Raw genomic sequence first — 8253 nt, 5'->3', positions numbered from 1 at the left:
GGGATATAGCCCAGAGGGGACAGGGCACTCAGGCTGAGTAGTAAGGGTCGCCGCCCACGGTCACGCAATTCTGCAGCTCTCCGGAACACACTTGATGCCAACTGAGCCCCCTCGGTTCCTGAGTCATCCCAGACCGGTGTGGCCAAAAGGGAATGTTGTGGCAGATTGGAGGGAAATAGGTCTATTTATTAAATGTGTTTGCTATTAATTTAATGTCAGAAAGGAAATATATTTATTTAGCAAATGTGAATATTATTATACTGTTGGGGCTGGTTGGAGTTTTCTAAATGTGATGTACACATTTTTTTCCCAAATATGCAGGGCCTGATCAACCACTAGGCTGACCAGGCTGAAGCCTGGGGCGCTGGGTCCCGGGGGGCGCGGCACTGTGGGTATTTTTTTTTTTATTTTTTTTTTTATTATTTTTTTTTTTTTTTTTTTCTTCATTCATATTTTTTTTCGGGGTGGGGGAGGGGGGGTCGCCGCGGGGGGGGGGTGGAGGGCTCGACGATCAAAAGCATTGGTGGTCAGTGGTTAGCAACACACAGCCAATCGCCAGGCTGCCTGTTGCTGTGCAGCAGACAGGAAGCAGGACATCTTCACTTCCTATCTGCTGATCTGAGGAGAGGAGCGACGCTGGCACAACTACAGGTAAGTGAAGGGGGGAACTGCCCTGCATATCTATAGGGAGGGGGGGAACTGCCCTGCATATCTATAGGGAGGGGGGGGGAAACTGCCCTGCATATCTATAGGGAGGGGGGGGCAAACTGCCCTGCATATCTATAGGGAGGGGGGGGAACTGCCCTGCATATCTATAGGGAGGGGGGGGAACTGCCCTGCATATCTATAGGGAGGGGGGGGAACTGCCCTGCATATCTATAGGGAGGGGGGGGGAACTGCCCTGCATATCTATAGGGAGGGGGGGAACTGCCCTGCATATCTATAGGGAGGGGGGGGAACTGCCCTGCATATCTATAGGGAGGGGGGGGAACTGCCCTGCATATCTATAGGGAGGGGGGGGGGAACTGCCCTGCATATCTATAGGGAGGGGGGGGGAAACTGCCCTGCATATCTATAGGGAGGGGGGGGCAAACTGCCCTGCATATCTATAGGGAGGGGGGGGAACTGCCCTGCATATCTATAGGGAGGGGGGGGAACTGCCCTGCATATCTATAGGGAGGGGGGGGAACTGCCCTGCATATCTATAGGGAGGGGGGGGGAACTGCCCTGCATATCTATAGGGAGGGGGGGAACTGCCCTGCATATCTATAGGGAGGGGGGGGAACTGCCCTGCATATCTATAGGGAGGGGGGGGAACTGCCCTGCATATCTATAGGGAGGGGGGGGAACTGCCCTGCATATCTATAGGGAGGGGGGGAACTGCCCTGCATATCTATAGGGAGGGGGGGAACTGCCCTGCATATCTATAGGGAGGGGGAGAACTGCCCTGCATATCTATAGGGAGGGGGAACTGCCCTGCATATCTATAGGAAGGGGGGGGGAACTACCCTGCATATCTATAGGGAGGGGGGGAACTACCCTGCATATCTATAGGGAGGGGGGGAACTACACTGCATATCTATAGAGAGGGGGGGGTAACTACCCTGCATATCTATAGGGAGGGGGGGACTACCCTGCATATCTATAGGGAGGGAGAGGGGGGACTGTCATGCATATGTATAGGGAGGGAGAGGGGGACTGTCATACAAATCTATAGGGTGGGAAAGGGGGGGGCTGCCATGAAAATCTATAGAGAGGTAGAGAGGTTGATATGTATGAAGGAGGGCAGAGGAGGGGGGCTGATATATGTGACTGGGGGAGTTTTGATGTGACGAGGGGGGGATAGCTAGCTAGCAGAGTGGAGGTAAGGAAAATAGCTGCAAGGGGGATGGATGCAGGGTGGGAGGTAAAGAAAATGGCTGCAGCAGGGGTTAAGGAAAATGGCTGTGGGGGGGGGTGGTTAAGGAAAATGGCTGCAGGGTGTATTTAAAAAATAGAGCAGCTTTGGGGGGCAGAATCTCATGATTGTGTGGTGGTCACATGGGTGGTCTCAGCAATCACTAGAATACTAAATATTAGTGAGATGGGGCTGGTAGAGGTTTGTATTTGATTGACAACAAATATTCAGATATTGCTTATATATGCCTGTCCAATGGGATACTTTTAGCTGGCCATAATGGAGTGTTTTGTTTTAACTAAAGGGCCTAATCATTCAGGGTTTGCATTATAATACATTTTTGCATTTTCAAAAAAGGACGCCAACTTTCCAGAAGCCAGCGAGAGGATAACAAAGTTGCAAGAGAGAAGAGCAAGGACAGGTAAGAGACAATGGCACAATCTGTCTAAATTTGAATGCTGGAGAATACACCTGAACATTCATATTCAGGAGTGTTCCTATACACCTATATTATTATTATTATTATTATTATTATTATTATTAATTTTTATTTATAGGGCGCCACAAAGTATCCGTAGCGCCGTACAAGGACAAACAATGGCACAGTACAAGGTGAAACAGCACAGTACAAGTAACAGTAAGCACTATAACTCTGGGTGATCAGGCACAGCATGAAAGAGAGGGAGGGAGGGAAAAAGTGAGTATAGGCAGGTAACTATGGCCCAAGAGGGTGGGCACGGATGACAGGTTGAGAGTCACTGAGGGGAGCGGAGAGAAGCGAGAGGAGACAGAGGGCAGAGGGACTGAGAGGAGGTGAGCTGAGTAGCTGGAGAGCGCAGTTAAAAGTGATGGAAACAGAAGGTAGGAGAGCCCTGCTCAAAGGAGCGAACAATCTAAAAGGAGGGGAAGACAGACAGACACATGGATGAGATGGAGAGACAGGAGAAACGGAGACGGAGTCGAGGAAGGGGGAGAAGGGAAGAACGGATGAGAAAGAGAGGTAGCCGACCGGTGGGAGTTTAGGCATGAGACTGGAAGGCTTTAAGGAAAAGGTGGGTTTTTAATGTTCGTTTGAAAGAGGACAGATTAGGGGAAGTTCTGATGGAGCGGGGGAGCTTGTACCAATGGAGGGGAGCTGCGCGGGAGAAGTCTTGGATACGTGCGTGAGAGGAGGTAATCAGAGAGGAAGAGAGGCGACGATCGTTGGACGATCGCAGTGAGCGGGAGGGAGTGTGAATAGAGATAAGGTTAGAGATGTAGGGAGCAGTGGAGTTGGCGAGGGCCTTGTAAGTCAGAGTGAGGAGCTTGAAAAGGATTCTGTAGGATTCTGTATATATTCGGAGGAGGGGGGGGGGGCGCTGCGGCCATATTAGCCTAGGGCGGCCAGAACCCTTAATCCGGCCCTGCAAATATGGTATCCAACGTTCCAGGATCCAGACGAGCAGCAACTGATCTAAAGACACCAGCAGCCACAGGTGGTGAAAGTGACAAGAACAGGTAGGAGAGAGCAGGACAGTCTGCCAACTGTCTGGAATCTGGTGGGGCAGTCCCAAATTTGGGTGACTATCTCACTTTGGTCCGCCTGCAAGGACAGTTGGTAGGTAGGTCCCGCTTCATACTTTACTGCTTGTGAAGGCAGGCCTGTGTATTTCTCTAAAATGATAACCATGTTACATCATAGGGGCCCCCTTGCCTAAAGTGCCCCGGGCCCCTCATAGCCTTAATCCAGCGTTGGGCCAGAGTGTCAGTTTGTCACCTATTGCGCTGCTCTTCCTCCCAGTACCACCCCTAATATTATTTGGTTCAGGTTAACCCTAAAGCAATGTTAGTTAATAGGGCGAAGGGAAAACAAGTCCTTTTTTTAGTAAAAACATCATGTTTTTAAAGCAAACAGGCTTTTAGCATTTTGATAAATCTCATTATAAACAGCCAGTTATGTAAACAAAACAAAAAAGTTCTGTAGGGAGAAGGAACATATAAAATGCAATATAAAGTGAGGCTTGTTGTTTGTTGCATTATTTATTTTAATTATATAAGATTTATCATTTATAATAATAAAGTACTGCTGGCTTAAGCAACATTAAAATAGGCTCTTTTTATATTGATAAATATATATTACACCGAAAACCACCCTTTAAGGATGGGCCGCTACTTATGGGCAAGTGCTGTGAGTTTGCCCCCCGGGCTAAATTCTGCCAGCCAGCCCCTGTTTGCAAGCAAGGTAATCTATAAAAATGCGCTTTATGTATAGTATGCATTACTCCATCCTGATTTATGTATTTCATGTAAAAAAGAAAGGAACATATATTTTGTGATATTTAATAATTATAGTATTGATTTGTAAATTAATGCTATGCATTTTTTCCCATGCGTTCTTATGTTACATGCATATGTGCATATCCTGCACTGTGTTCTGTCTGTCTACATACGGTAAGTAAAATAAAGCCAGAGCGTACTTATATCCAAATTCAAATGGAATCGTTTCTTGATATCTGACTGTATTGGAATACGAGCGTAGTGTTTATCAGTTACGTACAGTTTTTTTAAACGCATTTTGTGTTCGGAGATTATTTAGGCCCTAGATGTTCAGTGACACTGTGCTGTCATTTCTGAGTTCATAGTCGGTGGATTACTACTGTCGCAAGATCAGGTTAGGGTTACCGTCTGCTGGAGTAGACGGCTACACTAACACGCATTAGCCAAGTATATTATATTATTACTATTATTATTATCTTTAATTTATAAGGCGCCACAAAGGGTCCGCAGCGCCGTACATGACATACAGAAAACAGTGAGCTGTTACACAACATGATACAGAAAGAACAAAAAATGAACAAAAATATATACACTAGAGTGTACATTTTACCATTCACCTGCTTCAATATTTTGGTAATTTGCTCCGTTGTTACATCTCTCATCGCTGCCAATAGCAGCCGTGAAGGATTTAGTTAAAAGGCAAAATGTGTGGTCAGCCATAAATAGACCCCTTAGGGCTAGATTTAATAAACTGCAGGTTTGAAAAATTGGAGATGCTGCCTATAGCAACCAATCAGATTATAGCTGTCATTTTGTAGGATGCACTAAATAAATTAAAGCTAGAATCTGATTGGTTGTTATTGGCAACATCTTCACTTTTTCAAACCCGCCGTTTAGTAAATATACCCCTTAATCTTACTTTTTGTAACTCAAAGTTTGTGAAACAGCTTTAACCATTTTGGCGGCAAAATACAACATTACATGAAAGCATCGATGGTTGTAGAACTGGGAGCTAGAAGTGCAGATGGAACGCTTAAAGAATCGGTCCTTCAGCTTTAACTGCCAATAGTACATTTACAGCCTTCATTTATTAACATTTTATTAGCTTCTCTTTAGACTTTGTCTAATTTAAATATTAAGGGATAAATGTGTAAAATATTTTTTATAGGACTTTACTGAGTTTCTACGATAGTGCTCATAAGCGCAGCATTTAGTACAGATGTCAATGTTTTTCTTCAGCAGAATGTCTTTATCTCCTCTCACAGCATTCCTTGTTAATCTTATTGTTATAATAATAGCTCAAAAGCATGGTAAGGAGGCAAAAATGTGTGTGATCTAATCTGAGGTGTGATATATTCTCATTGGGGAAAGCACCAAAAGTATTGAAGTGAATATGCAAATATGTAGCAGACACTCCTTGAGTTTTCTCACAGAAGATTAAGATATAGGTGTAGCACAGATATTCCCGTGTTAAACACGATTCAGCTGATACATTTTTCGGATACCAGTCCCTTTAATGTTGATCAGTCATTAAAGGCACAGTAGCACCTCTCTCTTATTTTAATATTTGTAATCAGACACCTGTCAAGTAACATATTGATTATTACTATCTTTAATTTATAGGAGCCAGAAGTCTTCCGCAACATATGTTGGTGAGAGTAGATTCTGACTCCCAATGTCACTAAGTGCCGGAGGAGGAGTTTCCATCCTAGTGTGGAGGCAGCGGGGGATTGGCCAAACACTTTACTGGGACTTCTCCTGGTAGGTCGTTGGCCTGATATGGTCGCTCTGAGGCCATCTAACTTATATTATCGGTACCCTTTATTTTTGCATTCTCTTTACTTTTTTGTGTGTTTTTATTCACCCGGCAGGAACAGGTGGGTATTGCTCACTGCAGACGGTCCCATCAGTGAGATAATTGAGATAATATTTATTTAAATATTAATCTTACAGAAACTCCATCATACCTATTTTAAGATACACTCTAGCACTGTTAATCTTTGCATCATAATTTAATTTTACTCATGTTTTGAACATATGTATAATTATTCCATAATCCACAATACTTCACTATCTGATATAACTCAAGCGCTTATAATTCCTTTTGTAATCTATTTTAAGGGGAGTGGACTCTCCCATTTATAGCTGCTGAGTTTAACATCAAACATAGGCAAACAGCCACATATCTAGTTGTGCGCAACCCAATTTTGCTTTTAATTGAGATGAGCAGCCAGGCAACAAATCAGACCAGTGCCAAGCTGAGTGACATTGCAGAGAGTAGCCGCTGAGCTTCTAGCAGAGCTTTTAGCCTTGCGAGATGAGGTCAAAGAGCTTATCTGATGGGTATAAGATGAATGTATGGTCTCCTTTTGAATCCCCCATGTTGAATCTTATGAGACACCAGGGGGTAAATTTACCAAGCTGCAGGTTTGAAAAAGTGGAGATCATCATCATTTATTTATATAGCGCCACTAATTCTGCAGCGCTGTACAGAGATCTCACCCATATTAGTCCCTGCCCCATTGGAGCTTACAGTCTAAATTTCCTAACATACACACATACAGACAGACAGACAGAGAGACTAGGGTTAATTTTTTGATAGCGGCCAATTAACCTACTAGTATGTTTTTGGATTGTGGGAGGAAACCCACGCAAACACGGGGAGAACATAAAAACTCTGCACAGATAAGTCCATGGTCGGGAATCAAACTCATGAACCCAGTGATTTGAATCAGACGTGCTCACCACTAGGCCACTGTTATGTTGCCTATAACAACCAATCAGATTTAGCTATAATTTATTTAGTATATAGTAGAATAGTCAGCGCAACAGACTTAAGGTCAGTTAGCCAGTGTGTACAAATTAGCAGTAACCACACTCCTCACAGACAATGTTACTAAAATATAACTTGGCGCTCACACACTGGTCCTGCCTAATGAACATATGTAAACAATAGATGCAAACTACAACAGATTATATATTTCTATTGCAACTTCATATATGGCAACATCGTTAAATCATATAACAACATGTCATGACTGCAGTCACCACAATGTAAATGTAACTCTGATAGCAGTCGATGTAGAATCGTACAGCAGTAGCACAAATTGAATCTTCTGTAATGGGTCAGTCATTCAATGTTAGCACAACTATATATATATATATATTCGTCCATAATCGTGCGGGGTATCTATCTAATTATCTGAGGTCACAGGGTAGTTGTGTGCCTGATATAGTCATCCGGGAATTGTTTCTGGAGTCGGCTGTGAGTCCATTAGCCCACTGACTCGCTGCTCTCGCTGGTCAGCTTATCCCTCCCCTAAGTTCTGCGTCCATCAATAAACGTTTAAGGGGAATAAATATGGAATACCATTGTGAAACTATCAAATCACTTGTATTTACTAAACAATTCAAGGATGCACTTACAATGAGATTAATAAAAACAGCATGTAGGAATGCCTTACGACTCAACGCGTTTCATCCTGCATATGGACTTTGTCAAGGGAAAATCCACATAGAGGTCTTTTATCCAATCAATCAAGTCCAATCAAGTCCAATCAATTCATCAGTACCACATGTGTTAACGAGGATCTGACTGCGCTTCATTCATGAATTGTCCTTTTTTATGCATTGTGCTTTTTCATGCTCTCAAATGAACTCCGTTCTATAAAGTATAGTGCATGTGTGAACGTAACCCTTGCATAACTGGTGATTAAATGATTTCATGTAGCATCAAGATCGAAAAAAAAATGTATTTATTTTTACTAATTGAAAAATGTGCAAAATTGTATAGACAGATAAATACTAATTATGAGAATATCAGAATAAAACGTAAAAATAATTTTAAAAGCCATATTATAGTGATTAAAAATGATCTCTACAGTATCATAAATGCCTTATGCAATCAAACTTTAATCTTGTATGTATATATATATATATATATCTATAATATAAATGTCTAGTGGCGTGTGTTAGTCTGTCTGTGTGTGTGTGGAAAAAATAAAACCAAGCTGCAGCGCCACCTGCTGGGCGGAGTTATACACTGACCTACTAAATTCTTAGTGTGTGTGGGAAAAAAAATTCAGAAAGGGCTGAAATTT

This window comes from Mixophyes fleayi, chromosome 4 (genome assembly GCF_038048845.1).
Source record: "Mixophyes fleayi isolate aMixFle1 chromosome 4, aMixFle1.hap1, whole genome shotgun sequence".
Lineage (NCBI taxonomy): Eukaryota > Metazoa > Chordata > Amphibia > Anura > Limnodynastidae > Mixophyes > Mixophyes fleayi.
Note: the sequence above shows the minus strand (reverse complement) of the source record.